This window comes from Anolis carolinensis, chromosome 4 (assembly GCF_035594765.1).
Source record: "Anolis carolinensis isolate JA03-04 chromosome 4, rAnoCar3.1.pri, whole genome shotgun sequence".
Lineage (NCBI taxonomy): Eukaryota > Metazoa > Chordata > Lepidosauria > Squamata > Dactyloidae > Anolis > Anolis carolinensis.
This window is the reverse complement of record NC_085844.1, coordinates 191,312,740-191,339,471: the sequence shown is the minus strand read 5'-3', so window position 1 is coordinate 191,339,471 and position 26,732 is coordinate 191,312,740.

Genomic DNA, 26,732 nt, shown 5'->3' with positions numbered 1-26,732 from the left:
AGCAGTTTGAAAACATGCAAATGTGAGTAGATCAATAGGTACTGCTTCAGCAGGAAAGTAATGGCACTCCGTGCAGTCAAGCCGGCCACATGATCTTGGAAGCATCTATGGACAACACCGGCTCTTCAGCTTAGAAATGGAGATGAGCAACAACCCCCAGAGTCGGACACGACTGGTCTTGATGTCAGGGAAAACCTTTACCTTTACCTTATAGACCAGTTGTGGGAGGGATATGGATTTTGACAGATGGATTAATATCTTCTTCAGAATCCCTGTTTGACTTCAGGATCTCAGACCACAATCCTAAATTGTCTTATGTTGGGGCAAGGTAAATAGTACATTATGGCTATGTTGTTGAGTTTGAACATTTGATGGTTTTCTCCCTGCTTATTGCTCTGTCATATCTGTTTCACTTATGATTTATTGAGATCAGGGTGCATCAAAACAGGACGACACTTTCCTCAGCATGAAATTCCTTGTGCTCTGTCCAAGTGATGTTGCCAAAGTTTTGTTTTGATGAAGAACCGCCACCTGTTTAGACAGTACAAAGAGATAATACAGAGATAATGCAAGCAAAACATATTGTTCATATTTTGACTCATATTGTGGATTCTGTGTAAGGGAAAATGAATAGACACCAAGTTCTTTGAGGCCAAAATCATCATCTTGGAACAATGTGTGCAAATTCTCCTTTGTTTTCCAAAAGCTGTTTCAATAAACCATCTTGTCTCATGCATTATAACAGGTGTCTTTCAAAGGGCCTTAATCAGGGGGTGGGGAATCTTTGACCTTCCAGATGTTCAGGCCTCCCAGAAGTTCCACCCAGTGGCCAATGATAAGGAATTATGACAGCTGTAGTCTAAAACATCTGGAGGACCGAAGCTTCCCACTCCTGTGCTGTTGTGTGCAATGTACTGGGATCACCTCGACCAATGGTTTAGCCTTCAACTCACAGAAATCCTAACAGCTGGTAAACTGGCTGGGATTTCTGGGAGTTGTAGGCCAAAACACCTAGGGACCCACAGGTTGAGAACCACTGACCTAGCCCTATGATAAAGCTGAATCAAAGACTGAGGAGCTTATCAGGGTGGGCATGAGAGACCGCAAGGGCCACTGCATAAAGTCAACTTTCATATGGAGCTATAAGGCTCCCAGATCCTGGCAAAGTTCCTTCTTCAAATGATAACTATCCAAACCTTCAGCTGGTCATACTATCCAAAAATGTAATTTTTCCAAACTCTGGAGACAGATTGATCCACCAGCACTTGCAGCATCATAAGGGTGATTACAAAGGAAGCTTTCTCTGTTTATTTAGAACTATAGGACAAAATCTGTGGAAACAAGATCGAATGTCTTGAAAAAGAATCCTAGGAGGGTTGTGTGTTAGGGCCTTTCACATTATACAATTATACAGCTATGATTTAAATTTAATGCGAAAGGGCCATAACACATTACACAGGGCCCTGTAGAATCCTGGGATCTGTAGTTTGGGGAGACAAATTCTGTGGCTGACTAACCCTTGCTAAATTGTAGATCCTGGGATTCCATTTGAATGTTTGTTAAAGTGGAACTATAGTGCTATAACTGTGCAGTGCAAAAAGAAGTTAGTTCCTGGCAATAACACCAGAAAAGTGTATTTTGTGGCCATAAAGCTTAACCAGGTCTTTTTTTTTGGGGGGGGGGGGTGCATAAGCTCTCTTGGACTTCAGGTTCTAAAACAGCATTTCCCATCATATTTTTTCATGATCAGAGTGCTTCTGTCATCAGCTTCACCACAGTTGGTCATGGGAAGATGCTATGAAATTTTGTTGGCACTATACATATCAGGATTTGAATGTGCACTGGGTGTATTTCTGCCTCCTCCAAAATTATGGTATTGAATAACTTGATCTTATTATTATTGGATTCTATAAGGGGGTGTTATCTTTATCAAAACTGGCCTAATGTTTTCTTTCTATGACTTTCTTTTTCCTGTCCTGAGATAACCTGGAGGATTTTTTAAAAACATTATTACTGTATTTTATTTGGCTCCTGTTCCTGCTGCAAGTGCACCATCTACGTCACCATAATTACATCTGTACATGATTATGCGCACTGTGCCCTTTTGAGGCACTGCCCCTTGTGCTACGTGCACCTCACCCATGCTCAGCTGTAGGGATACATCTTCCTTATGGAGAATTGTTTCTCCCCACAGAACAGTCACTGAAGGGAGAAACATAAAGAAGAGCTACATAAGAAACCATTCTCCCATCAGTCAGTTAACCTTGAGCAAATGCCTCCCCTTTCTGCCATCTCAAGCTATGTTTTTCTTTCCACTGTAAATCCTTTGGGGAAGATCTGTGTTTTTTATTTGGCCTAGAACAATGGGATTCTGCTCCCCACTGGCCTTAACACTGCCATGTTATTAACTAGTTACTGATAATGTACTATCCTTTATCGAGCAAATAGTGGGTTATGTGATCGCTCCTCTGGGGCCATTTACTGTCAAGGCAACATAGAAGATCAAGTTTGCAGATACTGAGGAAAATGTACGCCTCTGTACACATTTGGAAGGCAGAGGTTGGGAAACGTTACCCTTTGGGATCATGGCTCCCAGAATTGTCCAGTCAGCATGGCTTGTGGGGGCATCTGGGAATTGCATAATGGTCACATTCCCAAGGAACCCCCAGCAGCGCAGCGTGTTAAAGCTCTGAGCTGCTGAACTTATGGACCGAAAGGTCGCAGGTTCGAATCCAGGGAGAAGAGTTTGTGCCCGCTGTTAGCCCCGGCTTCTGCCAACCTAGCAGTTTGAAAACATGCAAATGTGAGTAGATCAATAGGTACTGCTCCCGCAGAAAGATAACAGCGCTCCATGCAGTCATGCCAGCCACATGATCTTGGAGGTGTCTACAGACAATGCCGGCTCTTCAGCTTAGAAATGGAGATGAGCACCAACCCCCAGAGTCAGACACGACTGGACTTAATGTCAGGGGGAAAACTTTACCTTTACCTACCCACATATTCCAAGAAAGAGTATTGTCATCATTGCCCATCAGGACTATTGTACAAGTGGAATGAGCAACATGGTGATTCTGATGTGTAATGGTACAACACATTGAGGGAGCGAGAATAGCCCCCAGCAGTCATGCGGCACTGGTAGTCCAGAATGTAGGACTGTCAAAGTCATGGGTGCCCTGCTGCAGGTCCAAAATATGTCCCCACCAGTTGTGGTGGCTCCTTGTATAATGGGAGTTTCCTTTGCACAATGGGATATCTTCTGTACTTTGTTACACATCATTGCAGTTCACTAATCTGGTGTAACAATCAGAAGTTTTTATGCAGACAAGAAACATTGGGATATTCAATTTTCAGTATTATTTTTGTTAATGGTGTCCAAAGTTCAAATGGGAATGGGAGGTTTTGCTTGCATTATGTGCAAACTCAGGAAGGCAGCATGGAATGGAATCAATGACCGACTTCTGAAAGTACAATCATTTCATTCTTAAAGTCCAAAGATGCAGATAGTCCCAACATAGAAAGACAAAGGAAATTTGCAATACAGGCAATTCCCAAGTTACAAACAGTAATGAGACAACAGAAAGTGAGAGAAATCTGTCCCTAGGAAGGGAAATGCATTCCTAAAAGAGTTATTATGAGGAAAAGGTGTCTCCACTAAAATTTTATTTCCACAACAAGCCAAATTTTTCAAAATCAAATCATCACAGGCACAGAAAGTGAGGTGAAATCTTTTAAAGAGAGGCATAGACAGCAAAGTAAATGGGCTCGGGCTCGGACTGTGGCACAGGCTGGAGAGCAGCTGCAATGAATCACTGCAATGAATCACTCTGACCAGGAGGTCATGAGTTCGAGGCCTGCTCGGAGCCTATGTTTGTCTTGTCTTTGTTCTATGTTAAAAGGCATTGAATGTTTGCCTATATGTGTAATGTGATCCGCCCTGAGTCCCCTTCGGGGTGAGAAGGGCGGAATATAAATGCTGTAAATAAATAAATAAATGTCATAGGAGTGCTAACCCTCCCCTGTACTATCCTCTCTCTGTGTGTGTGTGTGTGTGTGTGTGTATGTATCTGGAGATATACTTAAAAATGTACCTGTTCTGACTTACATACAATTCAACTTAAGAACCAACCTACAGAACCTATCTTGTTTGTATCTTGGGGACTGCCAGTACAAAGGATGACAAAGGTTTTATGAACAGTGCACTAGCATGTTGGTATTCTTTCAAGGGACTTTGTGTGCTGCTAAGATGATGTCATTCTCTATATCTTTTGGGCTGGGGCACCCGGTAGCTTTCATGTCAGTGGGGTGGTGAATCCACTCTGGAATGTAGCTTTTGTTTTAAAGGAACTATTCAGTCTTATGAAAACGGTCTCCAGAATAAGTTTAGTACATTGGGTTGCTCCTTTAAACTCGGATCTGAAAAAGGAGTGGGTTCCCTACTAACATGGGATTCTCAAATAGGCATTGCTTGTTTGTTGTAGCTGTTTATTTTATATCCCATCTTTTCTCCTGGCATGAGACTCAACATAGCAACAAAAATCGCAATTTCCTAAATCCTCCAATCAAAAGATATGCCTAGCTTTCCTTTGTACTAAGAAGACATAGCGTCAATGTGGCGCAGTGATTTAAGTGTTGGACTACAACACTCAAAGATCAGTAATTAAATCCCCAGACAGCCATGGAAACCCACTGTGTGTCTTGGGCAAATCACACATTGAGCCTCAGAAGAAGACAAGGGCAAACCCCTTCTGAACAAATGTTGTGTAAAAGCCACGATAGATTCACTTTAAGGTCAGAAATCACTTGAGGGTACACAACAACAACAACACAATTTGACATTGAAGTAAACAATCCAAAAAGTATCATTGGTTCTAGTACTTACTATATAATCAAGGATCCAACCTGTGCCTTTTAAAATCTTGTTTTGAACTAGCAATACCCCTGCAGCATTCTCAATGCCTAACTATTATTAAGGACTTGTCTTCAAAGGAAATCTTCTTTATGAACTACATGAAACTAGATCCTCTGTTTCCCACAGGCAGGAGGTGCCCTTCTGCTGTTCCTTGCTTTCCCAGTGTCACCAAAGGTGTGAAAGTTGTCTCAATTGTTAGGGCATTGGTTAGAGGCTTATTCTGTGACAACCCTTTTGTGTGACTTTCAGAAAAACAACTCCGCCTTTTTGGTCTGAGATTCATGGTTTAAATGTTAAATTGTAGAGCTCTGTCTTGCTGAAATGCTAAGGGGATATTCAAAGGCTCCTAAGATCATAGTTATCCAAAGACACACAATCAGTATCATTATACATTATACACTGTAGGCATGTTCACTCAGGCCAGAGACCCCACATTGTTCAGTGAGACATATCTAGTGCCATAGGCCTTCATAGCACTGTCAGTGTGCATGGTACTTGATTACAAGTGAAAATAGGTCCATGTCCTAGGGGGCTCTTGGTCTAAATTCTGAGATTTATTATTTATTTATTACAATATTTACCGGTATATCCCGCCCTTCTCACCCAATAGGGGACTCAGGGTGGCTTAAAATAAAACACATATATAAAATTGTACAATACATTGTGAATCAATTAAAAAGTTATTAAATTACATCAGACATTCATAAAAACACTTATAAAATACAGATGGGCATGTTTCAGTCTAAAAGACTGGGTCTGTCAATTGAGTTCCAGCATACATAATAATAATTAGTACTGCTAATTGTTTTTCAAAAGCCTGGCCCCACAACCAAGTTTTAACTTTCCTACAGAAAGATAGGAGGGAGGGAGTCTGCCTGATTTCACTGGGGAGGGCGTTCCATAGGCGGGGAGCCACTACTGAAAAGGCCCTGTCTCTCGTCCCTGCCAGCCGCACCTGTGAGGCTGACGGGACCGCGAGCAGGGCCTCACCTGATGATCTTAAGTTTTGAGGTGGGTCGTAGCGGGGGACACGTTCAGACAGATAAGACATTGGCTGGGATCCTCTTGGTTAGTCCCAGCTAGAGTATGTATGTACTTTCAAGTTATGTCATCTGTTGATGTAGGGCACCCTCAGATTTCATAGAATTTTCTTAGGCAAGGAAACTTCAGAAGTGGTTTTGCCAATTCCTTCCTCTGAAATATAGTCCACATCATCTCATATTCATTGGCAATCTCCCATCCAAATCCTAACCAGAACTGATGCCGTTTAGCTTCCAATATTGTATCAATATTTAGGCCCATTAGGCTGATTGTTGAAGAGTAAGTTAACACATAGCTAAACCCAATTGATTCAATCCTTCTACTAGTTAGAACTAGCAATAGGATTTAAGCTGGTGTGTCGAAACAGAAACATGGAAAAATTGTTTTGAGAGAATGCAACTCTGAGAAACGCCAAGCATTTTGGAAGCTGTCATTCAGAAAAGTAACTTTTCCAGGCTTTATGTAGGCCAAGCCTAAATAGATTATAGTGGGGAGAGAGGTTGTCCGAAAAGTTCTACCCATTCCATAAACCCTCCATAATTTCCCAGTAACATAAAGAAAAAAGTTACCTATACAGCAGCAGTTTCCCACTTTTCCATGAGCCTTTCATGCTCAGGCCTGAAAGGTGGATATAAGCAGCAAATGGAGATTTAGGATATTTGCAGACAAGAATTTTTATTGCACAGTTGCTTCGGCAAGTTAATATGGCATCCCCATATAAAGAAAAGCATAATTAAAAAGAGGGCATTGATTTGCATAACATTTGCAGGTGCTACTTTGTATGTAGTGAAACAAATGTAGGAATAATTATTATAATATAGACAGAAATATAATACATTTTTCCATAGTAGCCATGTGGTCTGCAAATCTTTTGGACCCAAATGAAGGTGCTGTTTTTCTTTTCTCCTTGATCAGCAATAGCATCATAGACAGAACCAAAATAGTCGTCCGATTTCCAACAGATTTATCAATGCAGTGCTTCTGAGTATAGAAAGAGTGCTTTCCCATTCCAGCAGAAATTAATTTTTATTTTTTAAAAGGTATGGACAATCTCTAAGCCTGTAAAAGGTGCATTTTTGAAGAGTTTCCTATTTTGTTTTTTAATATTGATGCTATGGGTAATGTAGCAGCTCTTGAATATTTTATTTAAAGACCCTAAAAATCCCTTACCTAGATGACCCTTACTCAAAAATCTTTTTTTTCCATGAAAGTGTTGACAGGACATGTTCTGCCTGACATTTGCTCTTTGCTCACATGTAAGGTCATGCAAACTACAGTAATGATTTGGCTGCTGGATGAACTATGAACATGTCACCTGAGGATAGTGCATACGTGGAGCAAACTATGGACACTTCACCTGATGTGATGAGTAATGAGTTATATAAGTTACAAGGCAACTACGCATGTCCAAAAGGATTGTAATAGTCAGCAAATTCCATTGTCAGTTAGCTTCTGCGCATGCTCTGTAAAATTGTATAAATTGGAAAGCCACTACAGGCAAGGTGTGGCATTGCGTTTTCTGGGCATTAGCTAACATTGTCACCTGCTCTTGGCCAAAAGTAAACTATCTTGAAGACAACTTCTGCTGTCAGTCTGCTTTCTTCACCCGCGTCCAAACGAAATTCCACAACATGGGCCCTTAGTATATGTTGTGGTTTGGTTCCAGGATACCAAAATCTGTGAATGCTCAAATCCCATTGTATACTATGGCATAGTAAAATTGTCTCCCTTATATAAAATGTCAAAATCAAGACTTGATTTTTGTAATTTTTAAAAACATATTTTGAAGCCATGGGTGGCTGAATCCATGGATACAAAATCCATGGATATGAAGGTCCAACTCTACCTTGCAGCAATAAATGCTCTCTCTGCTGTATGCTCCCTCTCTTCTGGCTTCTGACCAATCCTTTCCCCCACATGTGGATGACAGTGGCCAAATAACCAACTCAAAGGTTTTGCCAATGAAGCCATCCATATTTGAGCTGGTTGTTTGGCCACTGTCATCTTCAAGCAGGAGTGAGGGTTTAGAGCTATTAATGACCAAAGAGAGATGGCAGAAGAATCCTTATGATATGCCAGAGGGCTGGGTGTGTAGTGTTGTTTCTTCCTCCTTACCCAAAGTTTCTAGTCTTGCAGCATTCAGTACAATTACCTTTTACACACAGAAAGAAAGAGACTGGTCTTAATCAAAGCTTCATCAAACAGAGTGTGAAGTTGTGTGCCAGGTTGATGCAACAGGCCCACTCAGGGCACTCCTTGCCCCATGGCTTACAGATGTGGTACGATGGTTTCAGCATCCAAACAGTGCCTTCCTGATGCAACATGTGGGAGAATGAGGTGATGCTCACAAGGGCATAGATGAGAAGTTGGTGCAGGGAAAACCTCCACTGATATCCCTGCTGTCTTGCTATCCCCTGCAAAAGAAACACAAGCTTCTGGATGATCTGGTTAGTTCTGACTGAATGACAATTGGCTTGCTCTGCACAGAGTAAATGTCAACCAACCTTACACCTGGTATGCAACCCTCTCCTCCAACATTTTGGTGTCAATTCCCAGCATCTACTCCCTTGCGGTAGGACCATCCATGCATGTATACCATTCCACAGCCTGACCACAAGAATTGAAGAGGCAAGGATGGTTTCTTTGATTGTCAGGAACAGATTCCTCACTGGAACTCTGTTAAGTGTCACAAGACTGCTATGAAATTCCTGGTCAGGACACAAACATTGTGTGGGTGGGTTAGGCAGGGTTTGGGTAGAAGAGGGCAGAGAAGGACAAGCTGCTTGGCAAAGAACCCTATTTTGTAATCAGCTTCTCAACCAGCGAAGGCTCGCCTTGTTCCATAGGATCAGGCTGGGGGGAAAAGAGCAAAGCAGGTGCAAATTTTGATCAAGATGTCACCTTCTAATGCCAGCAGCATCTGTACCAGATCACAATGTAACTGGCTGCAATGTGACTAGTAAGTGTTGATAGTCAGTCTCCAGTTTCAGGGCATGACAGCAGGCCACTTCCCCTCTCAGGTTCACATTTAGCAACAGGTCAAGTACAAAATGCCCTTCATTGCTCATTCTGTGACTTTTCCTTCCATGGGCATACGCCACCTTATCCTCTCCCGAATTATTTGTGCTATTTTAGAGAGACAGAGAGATCAATTTTGGGAGGTTGCTGGGAGAGGGAACATTAGTTAGTTTTGAGATCTGTAACAATTTGTTAAGCTTTACTTGGAATCTATCAGCCCCTTTGCATTGGAAATACAAGGATCATAAAATTCTGCAGCAAATGGTGGATTGGGTAAAAATTTGTGTGGAGCTCAATGAATAAATGTAGGTATAACCTGTGGGAAGAATGATTGTTTTGATCGACAGTCATCTCCCTTTATCCCAAATAGTTCTTCTGCCAAAGTACTGTATTGCTTCACAGCTCCAAATATTTAATCCAGGGGTGGGCCACTTATGACCTCCCAACATGCTGTTGGATGACAACTCCTATCAGCCCTAATCAGCATATCTAGTGGTCAGGAACCATGGCAGCAGTGCTGGATTCACCATTGTGGTTAGGTGCGCTGAAGCACAGAGTCTCATTGGTCAGTGGGGAGGTGGCATCTTCCTTTATAATTATGTATTAAGTTGTCGTGATAGGGTTGTTTTTTATATTGTTGTATTTTTTGTACATTGTTGGGCTTGGTTCCCTATGTTAGCCACCCTGAGTCCCTTCGGGGAGATGGGGCAGGATACAAGAATAAAGTTGTCGTTGTTGTTGTTGTTGTTGTCTAATTTTTTATGATGGATTTTGCTTATGTTGTGCAATTCTAAATTTGAAGGTGTTTTGTTTCACAGTGATTCCAGACATAATGATAGAGTTGATAATCTTTGGGAGTGTGCCACAAAGCAGGCAGTGTAGATCTACCAGGCTTACCTCCTTCAGGGCCCAAGTAAGTAAGGGGCTTCATAAGTGAACTAGCATAGGGCCTCATTTGTCCTAAATCTGGCACATCATGACAATTAAAGACCTACATTCAGAAGATCCTTTGATTCAGTCTGAAGGATCAAACGAATAATACACATGATGGCTTAGACTGATCTTACTTCACTGTGAAATTTCAAATATTTGATCAGTATATTAAATCTGATTTTCTTCAGGCATATCTCTGGCAGCCAGGGATAACTATATGTCTGTCTGTCTGGACAAATCCAGTAGTTAGTCCTGCTTATATCTACAGAGTGTACTTATGTAAGTCTCATTGATTCAATAGGTCTTCTTTAATTAGCACAAACAAATGGATTTAGGGTTTGTCTACACTGCATAATTATAGCATTTTACCCCACTTTGAGTGCCCTACTGTATCCTAAGACTTGTAGCTTCATAAAGCACATAGCAGTGCATTCCCTAACAGTATTGCCACCCTCAGGCCAAGACATCTAAGGGCCCATCTACATTGTAGAATTAATGTAGTTTTACACAACTCTAACTGCCATGGCTCAATGCTATGGAATCATAGGAATTGTCATTTTTTTGCCAGCTCTGCCAAAGTGTACTGATGATTCGACAAAAGCCTAATCTGAGGATTCCATACCATTGAGCCACAGCAATTAAACGGATGTCAAACTGTATTGATTCTACAGTATAAATGTATCTGTATCTCTCAAAAAATAGAGATCCAGGATTCCATAGGATGGAGCCATGGCATTTGAAGGAATATCGAAGTACTATAACCGTACAGTGTGGACACACCCAGTTCTGTGAATGCACACACATGTGTGTATGTGTATCTGGGTGCCCATTTACATGTGTTTTCTTCATGTAAATTTTTTACATATTTACCTTTGAAGTTCTCAATAGTGAATACTCAATGTATTGGTAGCTGTCCACAGCTCCGGTGCAGCTGAGCATAATAAAACTAGAACAAACAAATGATTTCTTCTGCCCATTTCCTGTATACGTTTACCTTGCTTTTTATTTCAAGATAAAATTACTCCATGCTGCATGATGCAAAAACATGATGGGGGATACTTTACTGGAAATTCGGCTAAAGAGTTTTCTCTTCCAGTTGTTGCCCTTCCCTTGATGATAAGCATCGGCGTGGAGGTCAAGGGGGCAATGCCAAAGCAGCAGGGGAGAGGAGGTAGTGAACTTTAAAACCACATTCCTCCTGAGATACACTTCTCCAAAGATTTGTCCCACTGTGTGGCCTGGGCCACTAAACTTGGAACAAATTATGCTTTCCCAAAGAAAAGTTGTCTTTGGTTCTGCTTATGCTGTACTCCAACATCATTGCCTCTCATCGACATATTTTCATTTGATTCATTTAAATAATAATAATATTTGTTACCCATCTCTCCTCATGGCTCGGAGTGAGTTACAACACAGTTAAAACACATCACCATAAAATACATACATTAAAACATACCATTAAGGATTAAAATACAATATAAATATACATATTAAAATACAAATAGAGCATAATTGACTTTTATCCCAGTTATTTCCTTGGGGTTCAGGTCATTTACTAATAGATCCAAGTATAGGCAAAAGTAGATTAAAAGAAATCCAGATAAAAACAGACAAAACATTCTAATGTTAAAACATAATTAAACTGATTACAATCTTACAACTCTCTCTCTCTCTCTCTCTCTCTCTCTCTCTCTCTCTCTATATATATATATATATATATATATATATATATATACACACAAACACACACACACACACACACACACACACACACACACACACCATGGTATCCAATAGAGAACAGACAACAATTTCAAAACACACAGGATCTGAATCCCTTTCTGGAATTGTTGAGCAAAAGAGAGGCGATTGTCTTCTCATGGGCCTTCGTTTTCCTTGGGGCCTCCCAGGTTGCTTGCGCTGGCTCTGTGTAGCAAGAGACCATGAAAAGATGAAAGGCCCCTTTGCCCCGACTTCCTCCTCCCCTTCTTGATCCCTGGGACCTGCCTGTTTCCCTATAGCAGAAAGCAAGCCTTCCCATGGTCAGCGAGGTCAGCATTCCTGCCTGTACTCACAAAGCCAGGAATGTGGGGAATGCACCTGAGAAATGAGCAATTCTTTTCATTCCGGGAGGCAACATGCAGAGACAGAGAATGCTGCCCAGAGCCGGCTCAGCTCTGGTCAAAGAAGCAGCAGCTCCAGTTTTGCACAATGCCAAGGATGGTGCTTCGGGGAAATATTTAATGGGAAATGTCTCCTGATCTATTTGCTCTCATTTCCAAAGCCCAGATGCTCCAGGGTGAACAGGACAGGAACTTCCTAGCCATGGGTGCATCTACATTGTAGAATAAATGCTTTTTGACACCACTTTAATTGCTATGGCTCAATGCTATGGAATCCTGAAGTCTGTAGTTTGGTAAGTCACCAGAATTCTTTGACAGAGAAAGATAAAGACCTTGTAAGACCACCATGTCAGTTAAAATGATGTCAAACTGTATTAATTCTACAGTGAAGATCAGTGGTTCCCAGTCTTTTTTTTTTTTTTTTTGGGCCAGGGACCACTTGACCAGGGACCACTTGAACCAGGGACCACATGGAACAGCTCTGCTCAGGGGGATGGAGGAGGAGGAGAAACAGCAGCCAGAAGGCTTGTTGTCATGCTTTTTGTGGGTAGTCAGCTTCTCCACTCCCAACTTCCCCATTCCCTCGGCACTATAAATGGGTTTCAGGAGACCAGTCACTCTTGTTGCAATGATGTAGTAACAGTGAGGCTGTGGACCATATTTTAGTTCTTGGGGACCACTGGTGGTCCACAAACCACAGGTTGGAAACCACTGGTGAAGACGAACCCTTGTCTTCAGTGAATGGAACACTGCTGAGAATCTTTCCTTTTTTCATCAAAGTATACTCCATCTACCCCTAATATGAGTCCCTTCATGTGAGTTGGACAATTACCTCCATCACTTCAGCCATCACACTAGCTTCTTGATGGTTGCTGTAGTCTAAGTCCTCTGGAAGGGCCTGGGTGAAGAGAGGCTAGTGTTCTCTGCTTGTAAAGAATGTTTTCCAAGGTGTTTCCACAAATTCCTTTTCAGTGATAACAGTATGATATTACTTCTATGGATCATAGAATGAGTACCATGATGATGGTGGTGAGTGATGGGGGAACAGCAGGCAGCCCCCTTGTAGGTTCTGTAGGTTTGTTCTGAAGTTGAATTTGTGTGTAATGGCACTTCCAGACATGGCAGAAGCCCAAACGGAAGCAGATTAAAATAACCCGCTTCCTCCCGGGTTTCTGTCCCAACCCCCACCCAAAGACCGGGCTTTCCCTTGAGGGATGGCATCCAGTCCCCCTCCAGCCCCCCATTCCCCCTCCCAAAAAAAGCTTACTGAAGGGGCCTGCTGGCAGCGCAGAGTACTCCTGATGTGTGAAAATGACAACATGAGGTGGGGGGGGGAGGGGAAAGGTTGCTGGCAAGCCCATCTGGTAAGTTTTTTGGGGAAAATGGGGGGCTGAATAGGAGCCCTTCCATTCCTTCAGGCTCCAGGAGCACAAAGAACTGAGATGGCTGTGGGGATTAACCCCCAGGACCCCTTTTTCCCATAATAACTCTTCCAGGAGTGAATTTCCTTTCTGAGGGGTAGATTTCTCTCACTTCCTGTTTTCTCACTCCCGTTCTTAACTATGAGTTGTTTGTAAGTCAGATGTGTGTAACTCAAGGACTGCCTGTGTACCATAAATGAACTTCTGAGAGCTGGGATTCCAAAACAGCTGGAGGACCAAAGTTTGGAAACCACTGCAGCAGAAGTACAGTCACCAACACTTCTGCTAGTACCCTTAAGCATAAGAGAATCTGTGTACACACCTCCAGACAATAAAAAAAATCTAAATAAATGTATTGAGAATGGTTTGAAAAGTGTAGGCAGAAGGAATTTCCTCCCTCTCATTTCAAATGTTACAGCTTGGAGTCACTTAAAGAAATGTGTTGGCAGTTGATTGCTCTGAGACAGCATGTACAATTCAACAATTCTGGCTCAAAACATGGCTCTGAACCCAGCTTACCTATATGCCCCCCTCTGAAAACAAGCTTGTGGCACAATTTTCTGATACAATGGGCAAACCTTGGGATGTGGTGCCACTATTGGCTGTAGAATTTTATATCCTGGGAATCTCAGCTTTCATATATATATACATTTTTAAAAAACACTTTCTAATCCTTATGATTGCAGAGGGAGGTATAGAAGTAGGGGAGAGAGAGGAGGAGGCCAGTCCAGCTGAAGTCGTAGAACTGTCTCTGATGTTACTGTAAAGGTGCTGCTCTGTTCTAGAGAGACTAGTGTAACTACTGTGCAGACAACTATGAGAATAACCAGTATAATTAGCAAAAGCAACATAAAAAACCTTGGGAGTTACCTAAAGTGTTATGTACCACAACTGGTGAAAATGCTTGTAGCCCATGGGACAGATCCTGCAAGGCTTTGTGTAACTAATGGGAATCTTGTGACCCTATAGACATCGGTAGACTACAACTTCCAGTAGTGAGGAATGCTAGGAATTGTCATCCACCAACACCTCATCTCTATTTGCCTGCCCAAGGAAAGATCTGTCAGAGAACACTTTCTCTATAATCCATGGGCTGGTGGACTGCGAAAAGACATGGGACAGGCTCTTCTCTGCACCCCAACTGCTGTCATTCAGATGCCAAGTCAAAACATGGCTTTCCAGTAAAGCTTTCATAACCTAATTCATTTTGTCCATTTGCAAATGTATTGTGGTCAGCATTATTTTAAATGGGGTTAAGTAAATCTAAATATTGGAGCTTAAGGGAGATATTATTTAATTATTTTAGTCATTTAAAATTATTAAGCTCCTACATCACTGTATTTTGTCTCCTGATCCTGAGTTGAAGTATGCTGCCTTGAAGTGTGGTGGAGTCCCCTTCTCTGGAGGTTTTTCAGCAGAAGCTGGGTGGTCATCTGTCAGAGGTGATTTGATTGTATGTTACTGCATGGAAAGGGGTTGAACTGGCTGGCCCTTGTGGTCCCTTCCAACCATGATTCTATGACTTTCCAAGCCTACCTTAATAAACAACAGCAACATTGAGCAAGAGAACAAGCCTAAATGAAATGGCACCAATGGATCTAGCCCTCAAAAGTCAGAGGAGCTCCTGAGTGCCAGCAGTCATGGAGTGCAGAGCTTCAGCTACCTGTACAGATTCGGCACCTCCCTGTGATGAGCAAGAGCAGGATCAGTTATGCAAAATATGATAAGTCATAGATTCAGTATGTGTTGTTGCTGCTGCTGGGGGATTTAGGTCATGTTTTTGTGTGTCTGTGCCTTCACGTTGTGTGTCAACTTATAGTGGCCCCATGAATTTTATAGGATTTTCTTAGACAAAGAATACTGCTGAAATAAATTGAGTACACCAACTGTTTGATACCAGTAGAGACCATTTCATGTGGTCCCTGGGGTTGTGTCGTTTCACCAGCAGTCACCAGTGAAAGGGCAAGCACATGCACACCCTCCCTCCTTCCCCCATCATATGGTGGGGATGGGATAAGGCATGTTGTCACCCTGTCCCTATCATATGGGTAAAAGGATGGCAATACACATTGTCACGTTGCCCTTTCCCCAATCTTCCAATGCTTCTCCTCCACTTTGGGAGGAATGGAGGTGGAGCCAAGCCAGCGGTTGTTTGATAGCACTCTACAGGCCCCATCCAGAAGAGGGAAAAGGGGCCTATAAACCCCCAAAGTGATGAGGTCATAAGAAGCATACAGCAAGGGATCAATTACTGCTCCTCTAATTTCTTCAGTAGCACCCATGATAGGTAACAGTATACCCAAGGAAGTAAATGCAAGAAAGAACATCCTTATTACAACACCATGGACAATTTTCCCCTTGAACTCCCCAAAGAGAAGACATCAATCTCCCATGCCTAAAGATTGTGAAATGGAAATAGAGCAAGAGTAAATTCTGAAGACACTGTACCAGTTTCTGAAATCTGGTGAAGTTTTCAGGTGCTTTCAGAACAATGGACAGAAGAAATTACTGCAATAATGAAATGATATGCCTCAGTTCGGTTTTTCAAGTTGTGCTACTATTTTGCAAATCCACTCTGGAAAAAAAATGAAATCATTTGTAAAATCACTAGTTGCTGTGGCCAAAGATTTTATTTTTGTACAGGTGACAAGTTTGGAGGGTGAGGCAGCTGTCCACAGACATGTCAGCTTCACCGTGCCAATCACATTTTGATTTAGCTTTTGGATGCCTTCTCAGGACTCATCGTTCCTCTTTTAAATCCTCCTGATACTGACTATTTAAAAGCAAATGTCCTTTCTCCCCCTTAGATGTTCTACAGATAGGCCTAATTTGACTGGATCAGAGAGAACGAGAGAGACAGATGTCACTCCAACCTTGAAGAAGACGGCGGTGAATGAGGGGATGTTAGGGCACACTCTAAATATGACATGCTTTCAAAGTGAAACAGCAAGTGACAGCTGAGACAAGCTTTAGCCTTGGGGAAAGTTTCCTCGGGCTGTTTCATTCTCTTGCACTGGCTCTGACTCTGCCTTGATGGAAATACAGTGTCATAGTGTTGCCCATGGGCCACATCCTTTCTCTGGACATCCGTTTGTCTGAACTCGCCCACCTCCTTTTCCAGGCTTCTCATATCTCCAAATATGTGAAAACATATTAAAATCCCCTAGCACATCCCAATTAGCATGGCACAACCTTGTAGTTCTCCTCCAAATAACTCTGTTTTTCTCTATAGTCCCTCTCAAGATTGTGACAGTAAGTTACAAGTGGCCTCACATTTTCTGAGGATGCCTGCCATAGATGTGCGTGAAACATCTAGGAGAGAATGCTTATAGAACATGGCCTTACAGCCTGGAAAACTCACAGCAACCTAGTATTACTTATTGTTACAATTTTGAGAAGGCCTGCAGAACAACATGGGGGTATTTGGATTTCTGGTGAGAGCACTCAGAAGAGGGAAATTAACCCTTTATTCCCTAAACAGTTTCCCACCTATTCTTTAAGGGCACTAAGAAGTGCTGCCATGTGGATGTAGCCCAGGGATATTTCCTGCCAGGTATAGGTAAACTACAGTTCCTTGAATTTCTCATCCTTAGTCATGCGGACTAGGACTTTGGGGAGCTACAGCACATTTCAGTCATGGAGATCCATTGGGTGAACCTTGCATACATCATACTCCCCCAGCCTTCAGGGACACCAATAGCAAATCTCCTCTGAATAAATCCTATGATAGGGTCACTATAAGAGGGACTATAAGAAATGGGCCATAAGGAAGGCTGAGCGAAGGAAGAGATTCACTTTTGAACTGTGGTGTGGGAGGAAAAATTCCGAGAGTGCCTTGGACCACAAGAAGATCAAACCAGTCCATACTCCAGGAGATAGTGTCCGACTGCTCACTGGAGGGAAGGATATTGGAGGCAAAGATGAGAAGACAAGAAAGCTTGGTGGAGAGAATGAGCCTAAGGAAAATGGAAGGAAAAAGGAAGAAGGGCCGACCAAGGGCAAGATGGATGGATGGTATCCTTGAAGTGACTGGCTTGACCTTGAAGGATCTGGGGGTGATGATGGCTGACAGGGACCTCTGGCGTGGGTTGGTCCATGAGGTCATGAAGATTTGGAAGCGACTGAATGAATAAACAACAACAACAACAACAAGAAATTCATTTAATTGCACACAACAAACAGTGTGTGTTCTCTTTTCTGAATATGCTGCAAGACCTTTTGTAACTTCTTAATGATTTCCCACTACTGGCTACATAATAGCAACTGGATAATATTCAGGAACAACTTTGCCCAATGTGTTCTTCTGCCATGCAGGAACACATAGTCAAAGCACTCCTGACAGATGGCCAGCCTCTGCTTAAAAACCTTCAGCTACTATCCTCTCACTCCAACCCCAATTCTTATTTTTCCCCTCCCAAGCTTCTCTCACTATATTCTCCTCTCTTCACTCAGATGCAGAAGATTTTTTTCTGCATCCCAACTCCATGTTCTCTCCTCTGTGATCTAGACTTGATGCACCCAGTTAACTCAATTTCAAGTAACATTGTGGGGCTTTCTTCTTACAAGCCTGCTTTAGAACAGACCAGCTTGTTATCTCTATTCCCATTCTGAAAGATAAACAAAGAAACAACTTGGATCCAGGAGGAGCCCCTTACATGGAGATGCTCTGGGATTGCTGGGATTCCTTCTGCTGCACCACTTGGGAGGGAAAATACGACACTTGCTCCCAGCAGTAAGAGAGGAGTGCACTATGAACCCAAAGTTGCATGGTTCTTGCAAAAGAGACAAGCTGGTTTTAGAAGGCTTTACTGATCTTGCTCCCACTCTTAGGCTGTTCATTTGCAAAAGTGAAATTTCAGAGAGAGAAAGGGAAAGAGAGAGAGAAACTGTGGAACATCCCCCTTCTTTTCCATTCCACCCCACTCATATACTAAGCCATGTGTGATTGTGCTTTCTCTCTCTCCAACCCAGTTGCTACCCCGGTCTGGGGTCCCCATACATGACATCATTTCTCACCAATCACAACTCTAGTTGGCTTTCAGGGACTGGATGAGGGGAAGGGGGGCATTCTTCCCCCCCTTTTAAATACATCCACTACAAGTTCAATGGCAAGCAAGTGAAAACTGAGTCTGCTCAAATCAGAGAGGGGAGGAGGCAGCACGCCTGTTTCGAACAAGGACTATCAAGCTGTTCATGCAACTGACCATCCCCAGGCAACTGCCTGGGCCCCATGCATCCAGCAGAAGACCATCACTTTCTAACAGACTCCCTCTAACCCTGAACTGGTGCTACCCCAAGTTTCCACAAAGTCACTAAACACTTCATGTGCCTGCCTTCCTATAGTCCATAAACTACCATCCCTCCCTCTGCCCATCTGTCTCCATGCTTCCCAGTTACTTCTTAGGCAAGTTAATCCTTAAGCAAGAGGGGCAAACAAAGAACCACTGGGCAAATAGCCTTCTTTTCAACTGTGTTAAATGTGTGAAATCTCCACCTTTTGGGTTGTATGGGGCATATTTTGCTGTTGCAATCAATTCTGTTGATGCAGCAGAAACACATGAGCATTAAAATAATGATGTACCGTACACAGAGGTTCTTCCAAAGTTTTTGTCTACTATCACAACTGCTCATGATAAAGAAAAATGGTAATCAAAAGCTTGCACAGTCACCAAAGAAAAGGCTCTAAATCAGGGGTTCTCAAACCTTTTCAGCATGGAGCCCTTTTTGAAGCAAAAGTTTAGTGTGGAGCCCCAAGAAATGTATTGTATTGTATTGTATTGTATTGTATTGTATTGTATTGTATTGTATTGTATTGTATTTAATGTATATATATATCAGGCATGGGCCGGGCCAGTGGCAGATGGATGGAGAGTGTTTGTATGAACTAATCACACAGTGCAAAAAAAAAAGGAAAGAAAGAACAATACAATATTTAAAATGAAGAAGAATTTTAATCAACATAAACTTAACAGTATTTAAGTTGACAACCCCAGGGGCTAACTAGTCCAACCCCCTTCTGTCATGCAGGAAAAGCACAATCAAAGCACCCCCAACAGTTGCCTATCCAGCCTTTGTAGTAGTAGTAGTAGTAGTAGTAGTAATGATAATAATAGTAGTAGTAGTAGTAATAGTAATAAAAATAGAAACCCCAGAGGCCATCCAGTCCAATCCCCTTCTGACATGCAGAAAAAACACAGTCAAAGCACCCCCAACAGATGGCCATTCAGCCTTAACAACAACAACAACAACAACAACAACAACAACAAACCCAGAGGCCATTCGGTCCAATCCCCTTTTGCCATGAAGAAAAACATAAATCAAAGCACCCCCTGAGCAGTGGGAGGGAAATAGGGTTTTGAAAGCAAAGAAGTGGATCAATGAAACTGCAAGCACTGGTCCACCGACTGAGGGCCCAAAATACTGATCTACCAATATCATTACCATTTTAAAAAGTGGCTCTTTCTTTCTATGTTTCTCCAAAGTATGCATAATCATTGTTTTAATTATTTATGAATTTATTTCTATCCTGCTTTTTTCCCAGAGCGCGACTCAAAGAATTAAAAGAATTCTACAAACTGCTGACTTGTAGAACATAACAGAGTCTCATCACATCTACTTCATTGTCACCTCAATACCCATAATAGAGCACATGGCACAGTGCAAGGCACAGAATGAGAAAACACTTGTGATATTCCCCCTCCACCATTTAGTGAGGCTATTCTGCTGCAACTATAGAATAAAGGCTTACTTACTATGCCTTATAGAAATTAACTACAAGGAAGAAGTTATTTGCAATTTGTTGCTTCCAACTTCTGAATGATAAATTGTATTGATTTTTAAACACGTGTGCCATATATCTTCAGAAGCGTATCCAACCATGTAAGTTTATCAGGTAATGCTAAATGTGGCATCTATGGAATTTCTGTCTCTTGTGATTCCATTGTAGTCACAGTCAGAAAAGGAATTGTGTTCCCTAAAAATGTTAGGACTTGTATCCAGCTCCAGATTAGAGGGAACTTTTGCAAAACGGCCCTGATCTGTGCATTCCCCCATGTGAATGTTTCTGAAGAGAGCAGCTGAAAGCAGTAGGCTTGTGCACCAATTTGGTTTGGTTGGTTCCCTTTGGCCAATCCAGCTGGCTCGAGTGACTGTAACATTAAGGACTCATCTGTAATTTCCCCCCCATAACTGGGCCACATAGCAGCCAATCCCAGCTCCTCCTCCCCTATTTAGCACCATGTGGAGAGGTTGCCGCATGCTGCTCACATGGGGTTTCCCTGTGAACCCTGCCTGTTGGGCCAATCAGAATAGAAGACTGCCATGATACATCTTACACACTGCTTTTTTAAGCCTGTTGCTCAAATCCAGCCTTCCTTGAAATGAAGAAAAAAAGGGGGTCCAATGAAGGATGCTTCTTTAACCCCGTTCTTCAAACCCAGGCTCCCTTGAAAGTAAGAAAGGAAAGGATCCAAGGAATGGAAAGAGGAGCCTCATAAGTTCCCCATTTCTACCAATGGACTGGATCTTCCTGGATCTTTCACCTGCGAACTGGAAATGGCTATTCGGCAATCCGTCCATTTTGGGAGGCACGCAAAAACGGATTTGCGGGTCTCCCGGAATTTGGCCAGCAGAAAAAGATTGAGGTTTGGACTAAATGCACAAGTTTAGAAAGCAGTAGCTCTGCAGTCAGTGGCAGGCAGGCAGGGGCACCATTTTAACTATCATCATCAGCTTCCTGGCTTTAATTATCATCATCAGCTTTTCACATTTGCTGCCAAACACGCCTGGGGTAAAATATGGATTGTTTGGAAAACTGTAGATTATTGTGAGCTATCCCATGTTGTTATTTGGGGGTGACTAGGTCTGAAATGGGATGTTAAGGTCCTCTGCGATTACAGAAGTTCAGTTGCTAGTAGAGAAGAAAACTGCTTGAAGTATTTATATGGATAAACACATTTACTTGTCTTTTTTGGATTATCCTTGGGGCAAGAGCATGGGAGCTCACATAATGAATGTTTTCATTTTAAAATTCAGCACTACACCACTGATGTAGCAGGGATTCATGCCAAATGAAGAGACCTGTTTAGTTTAATAGTGATTCAGAATATGTAGCAAATCACCCAGGTAGCCTTTTTAGTATGCAACCATCTGCAATATTTGCACTCCTGAATGGATGGATATAATCCTGTTGTCTTTAAAGTTCTTGATCACAGGAAGGGGAAAGTCATCATTCAAGAATTAAAACATTCCTATTTTCCATGTCAGCAGCCTTCCGTCAAAGGTTTGGTCATATTGCTGGCTGGGGAGTCCTAGGAAGTGTAGTCAAAAAAAGAAACCTTTTCAAACTCTGTTCAAAGAGATAACTCTGGAAGAAATCACATCAAACTGTCTTTGATTGACAAATCATTGCAAATAGTGTGGTTTGTAATTGACCACAGCTGGGAGAACCAGCTTCAAACCTTTCCTGACCTGAGCTCAACCTCTGCCAAACTCCCGTATATTCTTGGATATATTACCTTCTTTTGATCTCATATTGTTATGTGTAAAAGTGAACTATTACTGACATAACCTGCAATGTTGTAATGCAATTATAATAAAACATATTATTTGAATACAAAATAATGCAGTTTGACACTACTTTAACTGCCATGGCTTAATGCTAGGAAGTCCTGAGATTTGTAGTTTGATTAAGCACCAGAACTTTTTGGCAGAAAAGACTGAAGAACTTGGAAAACTCCAACTGCCACTATCCCATAGCATTGAGCCCTAGCAGTTAAAGTGGTATCTATGTATTAATTCTACAGTGTAGATGCACCCAAAAATAGGAAATCACTGCCATCTGAACTGCAATAATACATGCTCTACTGTTTTCCTATCAAAACTACATTTTCAGCAACCTCCTGCATGCACACAACTTTGAGATCAAAATTGGTGTGTATTCTGGCGAACACACTTGGGCTTTCTGAATAGACAGTCTAGCAAGGGTGGTGTCCATTCAAGAAGCAGACCTTGGCAACAATACCCCATGCAACATGGCTCTTTTTGTTCCTTGCAATTATATGATTTCACTTACTACGTTTCACTGAATAGGCTAAGCCCAGAGAAGGCATGTGTTCATTATCCCTTCCCAAGAGGAAAGAAAATATGAATGAGTGGACTAGGGAAAAGATACACAGAGGTATTTATAAAATGTAGGAATGACTGCATTTGTGATTAGAGAATGTTGCATAAAATCTAAGCTAAAGCCTTGATCACTAGTCATAGCCCTGCTATGACTAGACCCAGTAACAAAACTGTCTGGCTGCTCCAGCTGGGAATTCTCCCAATGACTCCTAATAAAGTGCTGCTTGGATTGCACTTTTATCTAGAGACTTATAAGGGAAGATGAGAGAATCCATTCCCCTGATGGACGACTGGAGGGAAACATTATTTAGCCAAAGTGGAGGGAGCAGCCAGAGCCACCCAGGACCAAGGTTGGCTGAACTTTGGATCTACTCAGTGAGCATAGGATACAGGGGCTGTAGTTTATATTTTAACAGTGTCACTGACTGTAACTGAAATCAGCAGTGGGCATTTTTGCAGCACTCCAGAGCCTGTCCGACTATTAAACAGAGTTAGACAGAATGCACAGAAAACAGATTTTGAATGTCATGACAAGACATTTGTTATGGAATTTGTTATGGAATTTGTTGCTGTATTTTTACTGTCAGGGAAAGAGGGAGGTAGAAGTATTGGAGGGCTTTTCTGTCTCAGGTGTCAGAACAATTTGTCTGGATTGCCATACTATGAACCTTGATTTATCCCATCTCAGGTAGCAAAATGTCTTAGGCCAGGCCTATATTAGACAGTGAGCTGCCTTTATGTTCTCAATGATGACTACATGGTAGTAGGATGAAAAGAGCAGAATTGGACAAGTTTTGCCTTAGCTCCTTTCTCCAGAGAATTACTCTTTTGTTGGAGAGGTTGAGCTCTCAGGGTCGAGGGCAGTCCAGTTTGCCACAGTGCACTTCCAAGGGTTCTTTAATGGCCATTTTCTAAAAGATTGTAACTGGGAACTGGAACAAGATTTTTATGCTGAAGGTTGCCAGTGAAAGCCACTTCAAAGACATCTCAAGTATTTCTGTTGAGAGCTTCCATGTCAGCTGTCTTCTATGTGTAGTAAGGCAGTGGATACAAACAATGCCACTAGCTGTCACCCTCAACTCTCAGCTGGAGGTTCTCCAGCGTACCGTAGTGATCGGTGGCTTTAATATCACTGAGATGGTAAATCCAGTCTTGGGTATAATCTGATCCTAAAATGATCTATCCAAGGTGCTGAATCCCACCCCTAAAACAGATTCAGTTTCTTCTTTGATAGCTTCTTCAAAGTTCAGACTAAATTCCAGAGCAGTTCCAATTTCTCAGAGCCTCTAGCCGCCCTTGCCAGCATCAAGTACTTACCACCTCCTATGAACCCATAACTACTTAAGCAATACTCAATGAACTTCTTCTTCATTCTTCTTCATTCACTCAGTCATTTCCGACTCTTTGTGACCTCATGGACCAGTCCACGCCAGAGCTCCCTTTTGGCTGTCGCCACCCCCAGTTCCTTCAAGGTCAAGCCAGTCACTTCAAGGATACCATCCATCCATCTTGCCCTTGGTCAGCCTCTCTTCCTTTTTCCTTCCATTTTCCCCAGCATCATGATCAATGGACACTGTAGCTGAAACCATATTATGGCGGGTTTACTTAATGGCACATACCTTCTAACATGATATATGTCAGGATCACTTTCTGCTGTTAATCAGAACCAGCCCTACTGTTTGGCAGAGTGAAATGGTGGTAACAGCTGTTTTGAGTGTTATGAAAGGGCAGCCAACTGTTAATTCTTTTAAATTTATTATTATTGTATATTTACAGCCAGAGAAGTGGAAAGGCACATGTGTGGTTTCAAGTGCCAAATATCTTTGTTGGTCTTAATTACTACTGTAATATGACTTGGGGAAGGAGCCTCTGATGGCCTAGGGGATAAAAGCCTCGTGACTTGAAGGTTGGGTTGCTGACCTGAAAGCTGCCAGGTTCGAATCCCACCCGGGGACAGCGTGGATGAGCTCCCTCTTTCAGCTGCAGCTCCATGCGGGGACATGAGAGAAGCCTCCCACAAGGATGGTAAAACATCAAAACATCCGGGCGTCCCCTGAGCAATGTCCTTGCAGACGGCCAATTCTCTCACTCCAGAAGCTCCTGACACAAGAAAAAAAACTTGGGGATAGAGAAAGGAATGACAAACGCTGCTCTGCTTCAGACAGCAGCATTTTTTGGGCAGTTCTAATATTTTCATTAGCAAAATTGGTGTGTTTCGACTTCACAACAAGCACAGACCAGACCTTACATATGGTAATACTCAGACACCATTTCTTTCCCTCTGAAAAATCATATTTCTTTCAAAACAGTTTCAGAGGGAGTCTCTAGTGTGAATTTGAGCATTGAAATTCATATGTAGATGTGATGCTATCAGACAGATTTGAATGGAAGTTGGATATACCCATCTCACTATAGACATTTTCTTCTCTATGTGTTCCTCGTGTTTTGGACAATCAAATCTACAGGGAGTGGGCCAATCCCAATTTGATTAGAACTTTTACCCATTCCATTGGGCCTTGGTTGCTTGGCATGGTAATGGGACACATCTGTCTCTGGCATAGCTGAAAGATGAGGTCTTTTGCAAATGCTATTATGCTTTGTTTGGTTCTTATGCCTCTGCCAGTGGGGGTGGCTAGAACTCCAGGTAAAGAAGTGGGCTCTCCCTCACTTGTAAATGCTCATGCAGAGAACTGTTCATCTTCAAGAGGCTTCAAGATTGTGTTGACTTGGGCGCAACTGGTGGGAGAGTAAAAGGAGGGCATTGCCCCTCAAGGAAGAAATCTACCCACTCAAATGAAATTTTCCTTAATTCACCAAACATCTAGCATTGCAGAAGATCATTCACATCTAGAAGTTTTATACTTGAGCAATGCCTTTATTTTTAAACCTTCAATGTTGAATTGAGGTTTTAAGTTACTGCACTAAAATAGATCTTTTGTATCTGCTGGAGTTTGGTTCTGGAACCCTTGCACATACCAAAATGTGTAGATGCTCAAGTCACAATACATACAATATTGTATTAAAATGGTGTCCTTATATAAAACAGCAAAACTAAGGTTTCAGGAACCACATGTGGTTTTCAGGTCATAGGTTGTACATTGATGCTTTTTAGAGAATAACAAACCAAAGAAAAGTAACTGCTCCTGTCAGCTGATAACTGCGACAAAAGAATGGGAACAACAGAAGTAGCAAGAAATGGAATGTGAATAAGTCCACTGAAACCAGATATGGGAATTTGTGCCCCTTGATCAGTTGTTGGATAGCAACTCCCAACATTCCCTATCATCAACTGGCTAAGAATGAAGAGAGTTATAGTGCAACAACATCTGGAGGGTCACAGGATTTCCACCCAAGTTAAAATTTTCCAAGTTAGTGTCCTTCAAATGTGCTGAACTTCAGCTCATATCATCCTCAGTCATTATGACTAATAGCTATGTTGGCTGAATATGTTGGGAACTGTAATTCAGGCCATTAGAAAGGCAAATGTAGGAAAAGTTTCAGATAATAACATCTCAAATACATTGTGGGAATAAAATCCCACATACTGCACTTTGTGAAATAGCTTGGTTTATTCTGACATTTGCATACAAGCTATTCTTTAAAATATTTCCCCTGAAGCTTCTCCTTGTGGCAATCTGTCATGAGCCTGTGCTTGAAAATCACAGCTTCAAGTGGTTCCTCCTCCACCTCCCAAAAACTCAATCGAAACTTATAGCATTTTAATCAGATTATACCCTGACCCTTTAGATCTCTCCCCATTAGAACCCTTAAGTGCTGCTGAAACATTGCAGTTTTTTCCAATCAGCTCGAAGCAGATCTATAGCCAGGGTTTCTATAATACAACATTTTTTATTCGGTTATTCATAATTTTAGGCATTTCTCTGCTACCTGTCAGTAAAATTGTCAGGATGTTGAGCAACCACACAGTTTCATGTGGAAAAAAACCAGAGCAAATATGCAGTAATATCACCTGCTGTTCTTTATTTGGGTTCCTCAGTACCCACCTTGTCAGAACAAGCTAATCTGGGCAACATAAAAATATGTCTGCCACACGAACCTCAAGCAAAGATCTTTTACTTGTTGGTTTTTTTAAAAAAAACAACAACAACACTGCCTTAGATTATATAAAATAGCAAAAATATGAGCTTCACATGCAGTTTAAAA